Raw genomic sequence first — 8,243 nt, forward strand, 5'->3', positions numbered from 1 at the left:
TTTGTATGATAAAAAATATTTATATATATATATATATATATAGTAAATATTGAATTGCCTTTAATTAATTTATATATTTTCTTCTGAATTATTCGATAAAAATTTTGATTCCGCCACCAACTATGAGTCCAACTTCCCATGACATCTTCATGGAATGGTCCCAATTCTAATTTACGGTCAGGAGTCATCCACAACAGTCAAATCACACTAACGAATAACTAAGTCAGATCAGGCTTGTTTTGGTTGTGAAATATAAAAATAATACTTTCTCAGACTCAAGAAAAATAATCTATTTTTTAAAATTCATTTTAAAAAAAATGACACATTTATATTTTAATAATACTTTAATTTTAATTTTTCGTATAATATATTTAAAACTATAAAATTATAAAGTATTTTAATACATATATTTAACATAATTTAGATTTAGAACCACAAAATATTTTTTTTTTTTTAATTTTGTGTCAAATTAAATTTGTTTTTTTTTTTAAATTTTAAAATGGAAGGAATAATATTTTTTTAATCTAAATAAAGTTTTGTGATTGGAATGTATAACTCATGCATGCTTGGTTGGATTTGGTATCGAGTGTATTATAGGTAATACATGAAAAATCATGATATATATTAGTAATGCGATGGATTCTAATGCATGTATTAATATAACTAAAGTTATAGTTGTCTTTCAAAATCTTTTTCATAATAGGGGTGTACAAAATTCGAACCGATCGATAAATCGAATCGATAAAAATATTATGGGTTTATTGTTATTGGATTAACGATTTTTTAATGATTTTATACAAAAATTTATTGGGTTACTGGTTCGGTTCGATTTTTCTTATTGAGTTATTGGATAAACCGATAACCCAATAAGAACGTGTATATATATATATATTTCTCTTTAATTTCTACAAATTAACGAACCTATTATTTCAATTATACAAACTCTTAATTTCTCCTAACAACGCTTAGTTTAAACTTGAAGGTTCTTGTAAATTAAAACACATCATGTAGGATTTTTGGTGGCAACTAAGATTCAGTTTTTTTTTCATGTTAGTTACTACTATTTCTATTTTATGAGTATTTTCTTATCGGTTAAATCGAAATCGAACCGTTAAGGACTAAAAATCGATAAATCGAAAATCGATAAAAAATATCTTATTGATTTGGTTATTAGCTTAGCATATTTAAAATCGATAAACCAAACCGATGATATATAAAATCGAACCGAACCGACCGATGCACACCCCTATCTCACATCCTTTAATTTTCATCAATTTATGGAAGTAATTTTTGTGAAAAAAATATTTTCTAAAAAAATTATATAATTTATATTATTTTTAGTATATCAAAACAAACACCGTATAACAAAAATACAAGCATACTACAAGTTTACTAGTAAAAGCATTACGACTCTACTATATTTTGAATTAAATTTTAAATATAGTTATTTAGTGAGTTGCATTATCTTTTTGAAATCCTAAATCAGATAAGAGATTTAAGTTTTGCGCTATAATTATATATACTATAAATTCAGACTTGGTATAATTCTTACCATTTCTTAAATAGGGTTCTTGAAAATTAACTATCACTATATTTTGTTTATAAGAATATAAAAGTTAAATACTTTCTCATTTGATTTTATTTATCATATTTTGAGTTGGCATATTTACTTAAAAAAATAATTTATAATATAATTATTTTATTATAGTATTTCTATTAAATGATACTTATATTGAATCTTAAAATTAATTTTAAAAATAATTAATATTAAAAATAAAATAAAAAAAAATTGTCTTAAAATTAGTAACAAATAAAAACGAACGAAAGAAAGGAATACATAAAACTTATATTTATAAAACTAACAATTTAGTTTATCACGTCATCTTCTTGAAATCCTCATTCAAATAGCGATTTCTGTGTTTATATTATTATATTATATTATATTATATCATTATATTTATAAGTGTGAACCACAAAAGTTAGCCTCATTATTCATCCACGTAGCTCCAAATATTAAAGGACAGGCAGCCAATTTACCCCACAAAACCACTACACAAAAAGAAATATATGTACTCTAACGTGTAGTTCGGCAGAAGGAATAAAGGATAAATTAATTTTAAAATTAATTGAAAATAAATTTAATTTATATTTAATTAGAATAAAATGTATGAAATAACTTATTCTAAAATTGATTATTTAAAAATTATAATGCTATTTTTATTATTCTTAGGATGAAATAATTAATTTCGAAATAACTAATTTTGATATTGCTAATTTTAGAATTAATAATTTCAAAATAACGAATTTTCGGTCAAACTACCTCTAAGGATTTATTTGACTAGGAAACAAGTTATTTCTAAACTAATTATTTCGAGATTAGCTAATTTCAGAATTAATTATTCAACTTTCAAAACACTATAATTTTGATACAACTATTTCTAGAATGAGTTATTTCATATATTTTATATACATGATATAATTTTTCTACGAAAGATGTTTGAGTGATCACTCTCAAACTAATATAGCTATGCTACTACCTATTTATGTTTAATTTAAAACTAGATAATTTAATTTATTTTTTACTTTCTTAAAATTTCGTATCAAGTAAGAAATCAAAGTACATGGTACATAAACACAGCCAAATACAATCACAAGAGTTGATGTGGTGGTTTAACACCTCATTCTTTAAGCAAGAGATTGGAGGTTCGATCCCCATCTCTGGTGAATGAAAAAAATTTTGTGGTCAATTTTCTACCGCTTAATACATTGATAGTAAGAACGAAGGATTAATTTCACGATTGCCGAGGAAAATACCTTGAAAAGAAAAAAAAAAACACCCAAATACAATTAGTCAACTAGAGGTGGGCAAATGATTTTTTTTATTATTTATTGTACTGCCTACATGCCACAGTTACCCCATCATCATCTACTTCCATTTCATCCTCTCCAGATTCAAGAATATATATAGATAGATAGATATATCTACCTAAGTTTCTTTAATAATGGGGTTTTTCCTACCTCTCTTGCCTACTGCATGGGATTAAAAAAAATAATTATAAGAATCTTTGTTTGCTTTTACTAGTAATAGTTCTACTTAGAAATGTGATTTTCTTCATCACAATTCAAAATATCCATGAGAAGTTAGACCTTTTTGTGAGTTCTGAGTGTGTTTTGAAATGTATATTTAAGTAAGTAGTTCACGAATTCTATTAGGTTTTCGTGAACTACTTACTATTATTGGATGTATGTGTGACTATATATATATGTTTGTTAAGTTGATTTTTTTGAAATATGTTTTAGGGTTTCTACTTTGTTCAGATCTATAAAAGTTAGTGGTACCTATGTATGAACAAGGTTTAGAGAGAAGATGGGGGAGACATTAGAGAGAATCAAGGCTGACAGAAGAGAGTGAGCACACGCAGACGAATTGTATAAAGATTTATACAATTGTCATTTGCGTGTGCTCATTTCTCTTTCTGTCAGCTATCTTTATGCTTTAGCTCCCCATCACCCCCCTCACTCCGTTTGAGCTAGAGGAGCGAAAGGGCTCAGTTACATCTCATTTTAAGGTCAATCACCTCCTTCGCTTTGTTTGAGCTAAAGGAGCGAAAGGGATTCAGTTACATCTCATTTTAAGGTCATCACCCCCTTGCTTCGTTTGAGCTAGAGGAGCAAAAAGGGTTCAGTTACATCTCATTTTAAAGTCGATCATCCTCCTAGCTCCGTTTGAGCTAGAGGAGCGAAAGAGGTTCAGTTACATCTCATTTTAAGGTCATCACCCCCCTCGCTCCCTTTGAGCTATAGGAGCGAAAGGGGTTCAGTTACATCTCATTTTAAGGTCATCTTTCTTTTGAAATATATATAGCAGATGATGAACCCTGAACTCAGTACTATTTTCATCATCACCTCTATAGTCCTATATATCATGATATTTGTTAGAAACAGCATAAATGTAACGACATTTGTAAATTTTTATTAAATTCTTTTTTTTTTTTACTATTCATGTTTTTGTAAGCTAACATCTGTCAAAGAAAAAAAGTTACTACTACTCCTACTAGCATATGCAAGCTACAGATAGACTGATGGACATGACATTTCAACACACACCCACACAAAACGAACTTCTTGAAATGTCTCTATGTATGACACCTAACTTACTTACGTGTTCTTGTTTCATTGATATTCTTTTTCAAATTGAGAATTTGACGTTTATAAATTTTTGCAATAAATAATTTAGTAAATTTGTTAGTATATGTATAGTATGAGGAAAAAATTACTAGATTCAGATGAATTCGTACTCAAAACTTTTAGATCCACCTCTACGTATATATGTATATTTTGTTGGTGATTTTTGGAGATTTTATAGATAGAAAAGAAGATGAAGTTTATCATCAGATAAGGTAAACATTTTTTTTTTGTATTATAATGTTAATAAATATTTAGTACTATGTTGTTTGTCATAATTACCTAATTAAATATTGTACTAAGTGTGTCTTTTCATGTACTTATAATATCTCTGATGGAAGAGGACGATTGTAGATTTGGAAGGTACAACTGTTACTGTTCTGTCCTTTTAACAGAAAAATTGCTTAATTGATTTTTTTTTTTTACAATTCTGTTAAATCCTTTGCAAATATCTAGAAATCAATTTATGTTCTACAGTTCTAGATCTAATAGAAAAAAATTCTTGTTTCTTCCTTTTTCTCATGTATTATTTACAATATAACTCCATTAATTTTGTGTAGTTTTAGATCTTGCCGTACTATCTTATTCTTCGATTTTATTGCATAGTTAGTGTATTATTTTGTTGTTGTGTTTTTTTTTTTTTTGTTATTTTCAGCGTGATTTCCTATTGTTATATTTCCTTTACATAGGATTTTGATATATAGATAGGAAAAATAAGGCTACGGAAACAACCTTTCTACCCAGGGGCGGAGCTAACCTTGGGTTTGGGGTTCATCTGAACTCCTTCGATGAAAAATTATGTTATATATACATGGTTAAAATTATTTTTTATGTATATATAGTAGATGTTGAACCCCTTCCGTTAGTTCGTATGTTCACGGATGACCCTCTCAGTGAAAATCCTGGTCCCGTCACTGTTTCTACCTGTCACTAGATAGGAATAAGGCTACGTACATCTCACTTGTGGTATTATACTGAGTATATTGTTGTTGTATTTTTTTCCGCTATATATGTAGTGCTTTAACACATTGAACATAAACTTCTAGTTTCTAGTTAGAATACTGAGAGATATGTTGAGATTTATGAAATTATGAGTAAATTTATTTTTTGGGGCAAATAATAGTATTCCTTCAGAATGTTTATTTTTAAAGATAGTCTTTTAAGTTGATGAATCTTGGGGATTCTATTTTGGATAAATTTATGTGGGTTGTTGTAATATTTTATGTAGGTTTTCTTGACAAGGCTTAATTATTTCTCTTCAATTTTTTAGGTGATGAAATATATGATTTTTGGTTCATTGTTGAGGGCTTGGAAGAAATTTAGCATGAAGAATACAAATTTATTTGAATATTTCTTATATTGGTAAGATTTTTGTTTCTTTCTGTTGTCCTGAAAGACTTACAATATCGATCTTGTAATCCGAGTTCGCGAAATCTTGGTTATCTTCTCTATGTAATTAAGGCACACATATTAGAAGAAAAAGATCCATGTAGATGTAAGTTGGAATTAAGTTTTAGCAGTGTTATGAGAATGTTGACATTAGGTTCAATGTTTAATTTTCTTAGAGGCTTTTAATGTTGTCTGAGATTTATATGATAGTAGATAATATGTCCAGTGCTTTTCTTATTTTTTGTTCTTGTTTTTATATAATGTTGGACTAAGATTAGCTTAAATAAACCAACCTGATTCATATAGTTGATTCCAATTTATGTTGTCAATTGAGACGTAGTTGATGTTGTGGTATGGTTTGGTTTATTATCGAGTGCGTTGATATGTTTGATAAGATTGCAGACTTGAAGATTGTAATGTTGATGAGCATTTATGTTTTTACATTCTACAAGTAGAAAAGGTCTAAAAGTAGACTGATAACTTCTGCAAATGTTCGAAGTACATGCATGTCCTCTCAACGCGTGAAAGTATGAGCCTCCATTTTTCTGAATTCTCATCTTCATCGATGCATTTGAGATTACATTGATTTTTTGGGGCCAATGGGCGCTCTTGAAAGATAATATACCTTCATCTATGTATCTCTTTAGTGTTATCATTGTTTTTTTAATTAGTAATTGATTACTAGTTGCGGCTTTATACTTGTTATTTGACACCGTTGGGATTTACAACAACAACATATCCAGTGTAATCCTACAAGTGAGGTCTAGGGAGGGTGTTGTGTACGTAACCTTATCCCTACCTTGTGAAGGTACAGAGGTTGTTTCTGATTGACCCTCGATTCTAGTAAAACATATCAAAATGAAGTATGGGTAGGAAATATACAATAGTGAAGAAGCAATGCCAAAAATAACGGAGAAGAGAACAGTAACAAGAATGTTGTTGCTATAGCTTATGATAGTAAAGTTGTTTAGCCACACTACAAATCTACTGGAGAAAGATCATGTTAAATTAGACATTTTGTGTGGACTTGGTATGTTTCGCATAGAAACTTGGTGGAAGGAAATCGTGTTTGGACATGATATGTAAAGTTGCGCCAGGGGTGGATCCACCTTAAGGTTATTAGGGGATTCACTCGAACTCCCTGTGGCGGAAAATTATGCTATTTATACATGGTTAAAATTATTTTATGTATATATAATTGATATTGAACCCCCTTTGGCTAGTTCGTGTGCCTACTTCTTTCGATTTTGAACACGGCCCCTTAGTGAAAATTCTGGCTCCGCCACTGAGTCGCGCCATTAGGTGGTGCGATCCTCCATTCATTTTTTTTGACATGATACTTCTATATATCCCAACTTGAGTCCATTTATGCCTTATTCAATATTCTTGGATTGAAATTCTTATTACTAGCATATATGGAGAACTTATAGTACTTCTCATTTTTATAATTTGTATAAAAAGTGTAAAGTGTACGCAGTCCATACCACTACCTCATATGAAGTAGAGAGGTTATTTCTGATAGAATAAGTATATTCACTAGGTTAGCAAGATATTGCTAGAAGTTTTTTTTTGATGCGTCTATACTGTTGTGATATAATTTCTCCCCTATTATTATTTGGGACCTCGATCGACTTGTTTGAGACTGATGCATATATAGTTGTTGTTCTAATCCCGGCCCTAATGTTATTGGTAACCAAGAAGCTCTTGCTTGTATTTTGCAGAATTTCAAGGTGAACGTAGGCATGTCGAGCATTTCATTTTAACGATATGAAGAAAGTAAGCTAGAGCCAAGTACACAAGGTTATGCTGGCTGTATGGATCAACATTTTGATACGGTAAGCCTGAGATGCGACCCCTTTTTGGTTTTCTCCCTTAATGATTTGAATCTATGAGAAAATGTTGTGCTCGTAGTGTGAAGATATAATCATTGCATTATAAGGACCACCTTAATTCAGTTAGATCGATCTTGACTTTGAATTATTATCTTCTCTTTTGGGTATGCGTCGTTTTCTGGAACGTGAATTGTAACTTTACACCATTTTGCTTGATTTTTGAACTTGCAATGCCTGATTTCATGATGATTCATTTAGTGTAATATAGATGTGACTTGCCCATTTTCGTATAAATTGTGCGTTCCATCAATCCATCAACGATCAACTAAACTTCACCACTAGAATAGCTAGTTTGGGGCGTGTCTTACAAATTCTTGGTACTGTTGAGAAAATGAATCTCAAATCTAATTCAACTCCAAAGGTAGCTTATGAGTAATATAATTACCTAACATCATATATAACGAGGCAACAACTCGCCCCCTCGATGGATGTTGTATGCTTAGGCATTGTATGATTGGAACTAGTGTAGCTGTAACATGTGGCACGTACATTGAGGTAACACGACAACATGGTTGGATTTGGTTCTAGTACCATGTTAAGAAAATTTGCCTTCGATAAAATCCTATTTGATCTTAATCTTGCTCAGCTCCAAACCAACTAGTTATGTTGAGTTAATTTATCATTATGTTGGCATTTTGTTTTGTTGAAAAGTTGTCGATTTGTTTCCATAGCATCGACTTTACTTCTATTATCTTTCCAGTGGACGCGTGAATTTGAGTGCAACATCTACATCCAGCATGCTGTTGCTTCAAATATGAGGAGGTTAGTATCCCAACC

General features: G+C 30.0%; 1 long non-coding RNA gene across 2 annotated transcripts; it reads left to right on the plus strand.

The window, feature by feature from the left end:
• The first annotated feature begins 2,912 nt into the window (after window positions 1-2,912).
• LOC107877636 lies at window positions 2,913-8,243 on the plus strand. Of its 2 annotated transcripts, XR_007057542.1 has the most exons (5): window positions 2,913-4,400; window positions 4,489-4,548; window positions 5,456-5,547; window positions 7,296-7,409; window positions 8,167-8,243. It is a non-coding gene; the product is annotated as an uncharacterized LOC107877636 (long non-coding RNA). The 2 variants fall into 2 exon arrangements; XR_007057543.1 differs by having other exon boundaries at window positions 2,913-4,548.

Source organism: Capsicum annuum, chromosome 7, assembly GCF_002878395.1.
Source record: "Capsicum annuum cultivar UCD-10X-F1 chromosome 7, UCD10Xv1.1, whole genome shotgun sequence".
Lineage (NCBI taxonomy): Eukaryota > Viridiplantae > Streptophyta > Magnoliopsida > Solanales > Solanaceae > Capsicum > Capsicum annuum.